General features: G+C 42.2%; 1 long non-coding RNA gene across 1 annotated transcript in view; it reads left to right on the forward strand.

The window, feature by feature from the left end:
* The window catches only part of LOC123652634, a 29,153-nt gene that overhangs the window by 665 nt on the left and 18,318 nt on the right, over positions 1–10,170 (forward strand). The gene's annotated exons all lie outside the window — the stretch shown is intronic.

Raw genomic sequence — 10,170 nt, forward strand, 5'->3', positions numbered from 1 at the left:
CGCTCTGTCAAAGAGGCCGATGTCAGTCCTTCAGGGAGGTCTTGATTTCTTCCCTTCATTGTGTTTTTACAACTGTAATTCAATATACAATAGAAATCAGTTTCCTGTGTAGTGGCACTATCTAGCAATTTTTCATAGACATTTATACCCTCTGACTCAGAAACTTCACTTCTAAGAATCCATCTTAAAGACATATGGTCAACAAATACAAAAACTCAGTAATACACACGAGGACATTCATTGCAGCCCTATTGGAAATAGCAAAAGACTGGAAATCAACAATGGCTATCCTAGGGACTGATAGATAAACAGGGTGCCAATACACGACAGAGAACTATGCAGCTGGGAAAGGAAATGAATATTTCTATATTACATGGAGTGACCATCAAGATATATCACTATGTGTGAAGTGCCAGATTAAAAAAAAAAATACTGTTATCGTATGCTATCATTGGGGAGATATAAATATATTATATATGCTTATTTAGTTATAGAAAAAACAGAAGAAAAGATCATTAAAATTTTAAGTTATTTATAGAAATAAAAGGGAAATAGATTGGGATAAAAGCTAGACTTTTCTAAATATATCTTATTTGGTAGATTTATTTTGGAAGTTTGTAGATAAATTGGAAAAGTCAAAACAAGTTTATATTTGACAGAACAAAACAAATAAACTTGTTTACCAAGTTGGGGACATAACTACAGATATGGAATTATTTCAATTACCTTAAGACTCAGGAATTTAACTATACAGTCCTGATAGAATATCCCCTAAAAACCAAGCCAGCTCTGTCCAGGTAGCTCAATTGGTTAGCGCATCATCCCAATACACCAAGGGTGTGGGTTCGATCCCAGTCAGGGCACATAAAGAATGCATCAACCAATGAATGCATAAATAAGTGGAACAATAAACTAATGTCTCTCTCTCAACAACTCTCTCTCTCTCTCTTAATAAATGTTAAAAATTTTAAAAAAGCACAAACCAAACCAAAACTTTAAATTGTTTTTAGTAACGAGAAGTGAAAAATGGTAGGATTGGTTTTGTTACGCAAAGACCATTTGTATATATGGTGGAATAAGACAATGAATAATTTACATTGGTTGTTTTAAAAACTGGGATTCTTGACATGAGAGGATGGAGGTATAGATATAAGGTAAAGTTAAACAGAAAGTCATTAGTCTTGAATTTGAAACAGAAATATCAGTATGAACTCATAATATATTTTCTTGTAAAAACATTTTTATTTCATTTTTTTTAGAAATCACCACCCATTCAAGAGCAAGAACTGTTTGCACCTAGAATGTGGTCTCTCAGTGCCATTCATTGAAAGGATCCAGAGCTCCTTGGAAAAATGGATGATTCCAGGTGTAGAGTCCTGGGAAGGAAATATTCAAAATGAGCCCGGAACGTCACATTATACACCAGATAGTAAAAAAAACCTGTTGAGGACTTTAGGGTGACATCAATAGGGAGGTGGCCAGCTTTGCCCTGGGTTGTCCTCAGATATACAGCTGCAGGACACATTAGGCATCAACTTGAAGAGCCTCCCACTAACCAAAGATGGGGCAGTATAATTCAATAAGGATTATAACTCCGATGGATTGAAACTCATCAAATATGTTTTAAACCATAAATTAATAATAATTATAATTTATGTATTAAATTTAATTTATAGGGGTGATATCCTATATAATAAAAGGGTAATATGCAAATTGACCCTAATAGTGGAACAACCAGAATGACTGTTGGACCAGTCACTATGAGGCGCACTGACCACCTCTCAGTCCCTTTCCCTGGGCAGCAGGCTCTGATTGCCCATGGCAAATGGGGAACCTGGTGTGGGTGGCAGGGGATATAGGTGGCACTAGGCCAAGGCCCCCATCCTGCCAGTTGCCCCACACACAGAGGGGCTGGGGCATGGTCGGTGAGTGGGAGGGGGGTAGCCGACCTCTCCATCCCTTCTCCCACTGTCAGGCTCCAATGGCCCGATGGCAAAGGGGGAATTGGAATGGGTGGCGCGGGGGGGGGGGGGGGGGAATGGGCTGGCTGCGGGCAGCTGGGGAAGAAGGCCCTTATCATAGGCCAGGCCTAGGAACCATACCAACACACAAATTTCATGCACCCGGCCTCTAGTTAATTATTAAGATCAGATAGGTTTCAAGTAATTTTTTAAAAATTAAATTCTATTGGTCCCCTTTGGTCGATGCTGAAGATCCATTCACTACGGTATTTTGAAATCTACTAAACAGAAAGAAGCAATTATTTTACCCTTCCAATCAATGATAAATATGTTTTAGATTAACCACATAGGTGATCAGGGAAAGCTTCTCTTTCTGATGTATTCCAGCTATTAAATGAAAAAGGAGTAGAAGGATACATTTATCACCACTTTGCAATCCCTAGTGAAGTAATGGACTTGGACTTTGATCATTAATGATTATCAAAAGGTAAATACAGTAGTCAGATATTATCAGATACTAGGTGACTCCTGATGAAATACCACTCATGAAATCGTCTTATGAAAATATATCTGATCAAATTCCGAATTGCCAGCATCACTACCCTTGCGCTTTGGGACGATTATTAATCAAAATAAGGGTTACTTGGACACAAGCACTTCAAAACCTCCACAGTGGGTCTGATAACTGAGGTGGCCCCTGAGTGACTAATGGGTGCACGGGGGCATGTATAGCACAGAGACCCTGGACAAAGGGATGATTCACGTCTTGTGTGGTGGGGAGCCAGACAGCAAGAGACTTCCTCGTGCTACTCAGAACAGTGAGGAATTTAAAACTTATGAATTTATTATTTTTGGAAATTTCCACTTAACATTTTCATTTTCAGACTGCAGTGAGCTTGGGTAACTAAAACCTTGGAAAATGAAACTGAGGATAAAGGGAAACTACTGTGCTGAAAGTTTTATGGTTGACAAAGATATGATATCATCTGCCTCAGAATAATCCAGAGAGGGATTAGTGATAAAACTTGAGTTATTAATTGTTATGACTGAGTGATATGATCATGGGGGTTCATTGTATTATTTTCTCTCCTTTTGCTTATGATAGACATTTTTCATAGTAAAATAAACAGAAGGAAGGAAGGAAGGAAGGAAGGAAGGAAGGAAGGAAGGAAGGAAGGAAGGAAGGAAGGGAGGGAGGGAGGGAGGAAGGAAGGAAGGAAGGAAGGAAGGAAGGAAGGAAGGAAGGAAGGAAGGAAGGAAAGACTGGCCAAAACTGTTTTGGCTCAGTGGATAGAGCGTCGGCCTGTGGATTGAAAGGTCCCAGCTTTGATTCCAATCAAGGACATGTACCTTGGTTGTGGGCACATCCCCAGTAGGGGGTGTGCAGGAGGCAGCTGATCTATGTTTCTAGCTCTCTATCCCTCTCCCTTCCTCTCTGTAAAAAAATCAATAAAATATATTTAAAAAGAAAGAAGGAAGGAGGGAGGGAGGGAGACAATGAAGCCAGAATAGAAAGGATGCCTTTTCTCTTTAGTTTGGGGAGTATCCCTCTGCCCTCGGATCTGACTGCTGATGTAGCAGTAGTAAGGAACATTTCTGCAGGAATGGTAGCTTTTCTTATTGGTAAATTTAATCTTTTATTCTTTTCTTTACATTTATTTACGAAGCAAGTATTAAGTGCCTGCTAGGGGTGTGTGGTGTGTGTGTGTGTGTGTGTGTGTGTGTGTGTGTGTGTGTTTGAGTGCACCACAGAGCATCATAAGAACTTATATGAGTCCCAAGCAGCCATGTGGTATAGAGAAAGAAAGTGGGTTTTGAAGCTAGAGTTGGCTTCAGTCATGGCTTAGCCACTTACTAGCTGTGTGGCTGAGACAAGTCCCGGCCCTGAACCCAGTTCCTCAGTAAACTGGTAATAACATTCACCACCGTTGGGTTGTTGTCAGAATTAGAGATAGCCGTTGGAAAACACTTGGCAGAGTTCCTGGCACATGGTGGCCACTTCTATGTATTACTGGAGAGAAGTTTGTCCGTACTTTGGCCTTTTATCTGTTTGGAATAGCTGATACAGAGCCCCAGGTGATAAGACTAGTGGGGGTGGGGAGAGGAATCCAGGAATTCTTTCTTCCTAGAAGGGGAAAAACAGAAAACGTTGCCTGACCATTCTTCTCGTTCTTCAGGGCTCCCTTGAAGTTCCATCTCCAGGCAAAGTTAGTGTCACCTCCTTTCTCCACAGAATTTTCACAAGTCTATTTCAACAAAGTATTGATTCTTCATTAGTGTCATATATATATTTTATGAATACATCTGCTCCTCTTCCATTTCCCTCCCCTCCCCCCACCCCCAGGTTATAAACTTCCCTCCAAGGTAAGAGCCCTCATGATCCTTCTTCTCTCTGCCAGGCGCCCTGCACGGTGCCTGACACATTGTAGGCCCTTGAACAATGCTGGCTGCCATAAAAAAGGAAGAAATTCTCATCATTTGCAGCAACCTGGGTGGAATTGGAGAACATCATGCTGAGTGAAATAAGCCAGCCAATGAAAGAGAAACACCACATGACCTCACTCATTTATGGATAATAAAGAACATTATAAACTGATGAACCAAAAGATAGATATAGAGACAGTAAAGCAACAAGCAGACTGTCAAATTACAGTGGGGAGGGTAGAGAGATCTGGGGTAGATAAGAGATCAACCGAAGGACTTGTATACATGCATATAAGTACAAGCAATGGACACAAAACTCTGGGGAGGGAGGGTATGTATGGGAGGGAGGAAGCAATGGTATATGTACACAGATAATAATTTAATTTTTAAAAAAATGCTGGCTGCCTTAAAGACTTGTCCAGCAAGGGCCAACTGTATGTGGTGGGGAGAATGAGAGCCCACATTTGTCCTCCACTTTTTTTAAAAAAATATATTTTATTGATTTTTCACAGAGAGGAAGAGAGAGGGATAGAGAGTTAGAAACATCCATGAGAGAGAATCATCGATCAGCTGCCTCTTGCACACCCCCCACTGGGGATGTGCCCGCAACCAAGGTACATGCCCTTGACCGGAATCGAACCCGGGCTGACGCTCTATCCACTGAGCCAATCAGCAGGCTGACGCTCTATCCACTGAGCCAAACTGGTTTCAGCTGTCCTCCACTTTTGGCTCACTGTCATAAGATGTACACAGATGGAGGCTGAATCCCATACATTTATACAGCATGTTATAGTGGAGCCTTTGTGATCTTCCAAAATCCATGAAAATTCCTCATTGAAATGTATTTCATATTTTCTCTTCCATCTTAATAATGTAAAGGTAATAGGATTTTGTCACAATTCTCTGTAGACAACACTTGTCTGCTGGACACACAAGGACAGGCTTTCTTAACTTGGAGACTTCAAGTTTCAGCTGTGAGCCTCTTGGATTGCATGTGAAATTGTATACATATGTATATGCACATATGTGCATTTCTGGATGGTGTGACTGAGAGTGGTTTATAAGTAGATTCTCATATGGGTCCCTCTCCTAACAATAGAATACAGAATAATGACAAGTAGTAAATGTTCACTAGAGATTCTCTATTTTTTAATGAGTACAGGTAGCACTCATTCCTTATTTTTAGCAAATAAGGGGAAGGTGTGATATTATGATATAACAAGAGGCCCAGTGCACAAAATTTATGCATTGATGGGGTGCGGGGGAGGGTGTTCCCTCAGCCCAGCCTGCACCTTCTCCAATTCGGGACCTCTCAAGGGAAGTCTGACTGCCAGTTTAGTCCTAAACGGGCAGTCTGACATCCTTTTCACAATCATGGACCACTGGCTCCTAATCACTCATCTGCCTGCCTGCCTGGCTACCCCTCACAGCCCCCTGCCACCCTGATCACCCAACACAGCCTGCTGTTCAGTCGATTGGTCATCCCTCACTAACCCCCCTGCCAGCCTGGTTGTAGGCAGCCATCTTGTGAGGGTGTGAGGGTTAATTTGCATGTTATCTTTTTATTATATAGGCTAAGAAATATTAGTATATACATTTGGTCTTCTTACCTGATTTCTGACAGAAGAGTTTCTAAAACCATTGGAATTTCCTGAGTGAGAGGAGTGTTTTTTATTCACAATAAGCCCCTTTCAACCATAATTTGACTAGTGGGCACTGGATAACTACTGCATGGGTCTGGCTGCCATAGAAACCAATCCTGTGATTAGAGGGTTGAAATTTTCAGGACCCTTCTCCTACTCTGGGGAGCAGAGAAGAGCTAGAGATTCAGTTAATCAGCAATGGCCAACTGATTTAATCAGTTATGCTTATGTAATGAAGCTCCATTAAAGCCTAGGACTTGGAGAACTTCCAGCTTGGCAAACATATCTTCCCCAGCTCCCAGGCACAGAAGATCCTGTGCTCAGGACTCTCTGGATTTCATCCTTCCTCCTCCTCCCCCTCCTCCTCCTCCTCACCCTCCTCCTCCTCCTCCTCTTCCTCCTCCTCCTCCTCCTCCTTCTTCTTCTTCTTCAAATATATTTTTATTGATTTTAAAGAGGAAGGGAGAGGGAGAGGGAAATATAAACATCAATAATGAGAGAGGCCGAAACCGGTTTGGCACAGTGGTAGAGCATCGGTCTGCAGACTGAAAGATCCCAGGTTCCATTCCGGTCAAGGGCATGTACATTGGTTGCAGGCACATCCCCGGTAGGGGGTGTGCAAGAGGCAGCTGGTCAATGGTTCTCTTTCATTGACGTATCTAGCTCTCTATCTCTCTCCTTTCCTCCTCTCTGTAAAATATCAATAAAATATATTTTAAAAAAATAATGAGAGAGAATCACTGATTGGCTGCTTTCTGCATGCCCCACACTAGTGATCGAGCCCAAAACCCAGGCATGTGTCCTGACCGGAATCGAACCAAAGGTCTTTTGGTGCATGGGTTGATGTTGAACCACACTGAGCCACACTGGTTGAGGGATATGCCTTCATCCAGCTGTTCATTAGTATTTCTTATAATAAACCAGTGATAGTAAGTGAAGTGTTTCCTGATTGTGAGCCGTTCTAGCAAATTATCAAACCTGAGGTGGGAGGAGTATGGGATTGCCAACTTTATAGCCAAGTTGGACAAAATTGTGAGACCCAATATTTTCTGCAATGGGGGAGTCTTGTGGGGCTAAGTCTTTAAACTGGTGGAGTCTAAGCTAATTCCAGGTAGTTTCAGAATCCTATATAATAACACCCTAATATACAAATAGACCAAGTGGCCGAGTAGCCAGTTGCTATGATGCGCCCTGACCACCACCGGGACAGACACTCAATGCAGGAGCTGCCCCCTGGTGGTCAGTGCGCTCCCACAGGGGAGCGCCACTCAGCCAGAAGCAGGGCTTGCTGCTCCTTAGCGCTGCCTTGGAGGCGGGAGCACTCACCAGCTGTGAGCCAGGCTTCTGGCTGAGCGGCGCTCCCCCTGTGGGAGTGCACTAACCACCAGGGGTGGACATCCCTGAGGGGTCCTGGACTGTGAGAGGGCACAGGCTAGGCTGAGGGACCCCTCTCCCCTCCCAGTGCATGAATGTCATGCACCAGCCCTCTAGTAAAATAGAATTGTATAACACCCAATTGGTATCTGGAGAGTTAGAAAACTGATTTTTGTCCTAACTGGTTTGACTCAGTGGATAGAACATCAGCCTGCAGACTGAAGGGTTTGATTCTGGTCAGAGGCATGTACTTTGGTTGCAGGCACATCCCCAGTAGGAGGTATGCAGGAGGCAGCTGATCGATGTTTCTCTCTCATCAATGTTTCTAACTCTCTATCCCTCTCTTTTCCTCTCTGTAAAAAGAAACAAACAAACAAACAAAAAAACTGATTCTTGGGGAGGAAAAACACACATTTGGTGTCAATAGTGTTGTGAATAAAAACACCCCGAGAGAAGGAAACACCCTTTTAAATAACTTTAATGTATTTTATTATTGTACCAAGAATGCTGCAGTAATTAACATTTTGTGGGTAAAGGAAATCTAGTGAGGGGAGAATGGGCAAAAATATAGTGATAACTAGTAGCCCTGCGCACAAATCTGTGTGCCAGTAGGTCACTGCCACCCTGCTGTAGCTTCCCAGCTCCCTGCTCATAGCTTGCTGCCCTGTCCCTTCCTGTAGCTCTCTGCCTCCTGCTTGCTTGCTGCACTGCCCCACCCTCCTGCAGATCCGTGATCTGGTCGTTATGTCGTCAGTCATTACGTAACAGATAATTATCATATTCCTCTCTTATCATATAGGATAACAACGAGGAAACTTGAGTGCGTATTGCAGCTATCCTATGTCTTTTGATTGGAATATTTAATCCAATTTCATTTAAAGTGATTATTGATAGGTACATAGTTATATGTTTCTGTTCTTGTTCTTCTTAAAGAAGCCCCTTTAACATTTCTCGTAATACTGAATTGGTGGTGAGGAACTTCTTTAGCTTTTTCTCTTCTAAAAAGCTTTTTGTATGTCCTTCAATTTCAAATGATAACCTTCCTGGGTAGAGTACTTTGGTTGTAGGTTTAAATATTAAAAAATATTTAAAGTTTTCCATTACTTTAAATATTTTGTGCCAATCTCTTCTGGCCTGGAAAGTTTCTGTTGAGAAATCAATGGACAGCCTGTGGGAGCTCTTTTGTAGGTTGTCTTGCTCTTGTTGCTTTTAAGATACTCTCTTTTTTTAATATTTGCCATTTAAATTATGATGTGTCTTTGCGTGGGCCTCTTTGGGTTTATCATGCTTGAGACCCTTATACTTCCTGAACTTGTGTGTATTTTTCCTTCACCAAATTAGGAAAGTTTTCCGTCATTTTTAAAAAAAAAATAGGTTTTCAATCTCTTGCTCTCTTCACCTTCTGACAGTTCTATGATGCAAATATTATTATGCTTGATGTCGCCTCAGAGGTTCCTAAAATTATCCTCATTTTTTAAAACTCTTTTTTTCTTTTTGTTGTTTTGATTGGGTTTTATTTTTTATTTTTATTCCGTCTTGTCTTTCAAATCTCTGATTTGATCGTCTGTTTTATCTAATCTGATGTTGATTCTTTCTAGTGTATTCTTTGTGTCAGTTATTATATTGTTCATTTCTGACTGGATCTTTTTTTTTTTTTTTTATCATTTCTATGTCCCCTTTAAAGCTTATTATCTCTTGGTTGAAGTTCTCAGTGAATTAATCTAAGTTCCAGGAACTCAATTTTGCATGCTCTCCTGGGGGTTCGGAAAAAGCTCCTCTAATGACCAGCCATTGTGAACTTCTTGAGTGCAGGGATCATGTTTTACCTGCCTCTAAAAAATACTTTTCTGGCAAACTGGATACTCATATGTTTCAGGCACAACACCCATTACTCCTCTGGAGGATTAATTCCCTTCTTAGGACGTGGTGGCTGGACACTGTAGGTTAACCCAGCAGCTGGGGTCCCCTCAGCTGGAGGATAGAAATCACCTACCTTACAGCCAGTTCCTCTTACCCATCCTGGCCTGCGATGCCCAGCCCTGGAATGGTCCCTTACTCATAATGAGGGTTCAGGGGCTCAGGAAATGCAAGCAAAAACCGAGAAAGACAGGCTACAGGCAGACTTTCCCCCCAGTCAGTTTACTAGGTAGTCTTTGCCTTCTCTGCACGTAGTAATCCTCTAGCCAGGCCTATTAATAGGTTCAAATATGAAGTTTCTTAGACTTGTCTTTCAGAGTAAGTCCTGCTCAGCAGTTAAGTAGTGATGGGGAACATTTAACGCTACTAAGCTAAATACACTGAAAAGTTTATCCTGAATTGGAGAGCTCCAATCTGACACTCAATTACCAGAACACAGAGCAAGGGCCAGACTCAAAGCCCCTGCAAGCCACAGGGGAGCAATGTGACCAGGAAGTCCATGCTCCTCGTGTTCCCTGGCATGTGCTGACTGCCCTGGGGATGAGCAGCTGGTTGCTGTGCCAGAGGGGACAGCAAAGCTGTTCAAGGATTGGTCCACAGCCAGACATAGTTTAGATTCCAAAAGTTCTTGCCATGTCAGAGCAGCAAGGACACTTCATTTTCTCTAACCATCAAGAAACTAGGACCTACTGAAACCGGTTTGGCTCAGTGGATAGAGTAGGGGTGTCGAACTCAATCAGAGAAGGGGCCAAAATCTAAAATCCAGCCTAAATCGCTGGCCGAATGGTTTACTGAACAGTCATAAACTGTCATTGTGATGGAAACGCAGTGGAGTGCAGTGATGACAGCGC

The sequence above is a fragment of the Pipistrellus kuhlii genome, unplaced genomic scaffold, assembly GCF_014108245.1.
Source record: "Pipistrellus kuhlii isolate mPipKuh1 unplaced genomic scaffold, mPipKuh1.p scaffold_m20_p_2, whole genome shotgun sequence".
In the NCBI taxonomy this organism is placed as follows: domain Eukaryota; kingdom Metazoa; phylum Chordata; class Mammalia; order Chiroptera; family Vespertilionidae; genus Pipistrellus; species Pipistrellus kuhlii.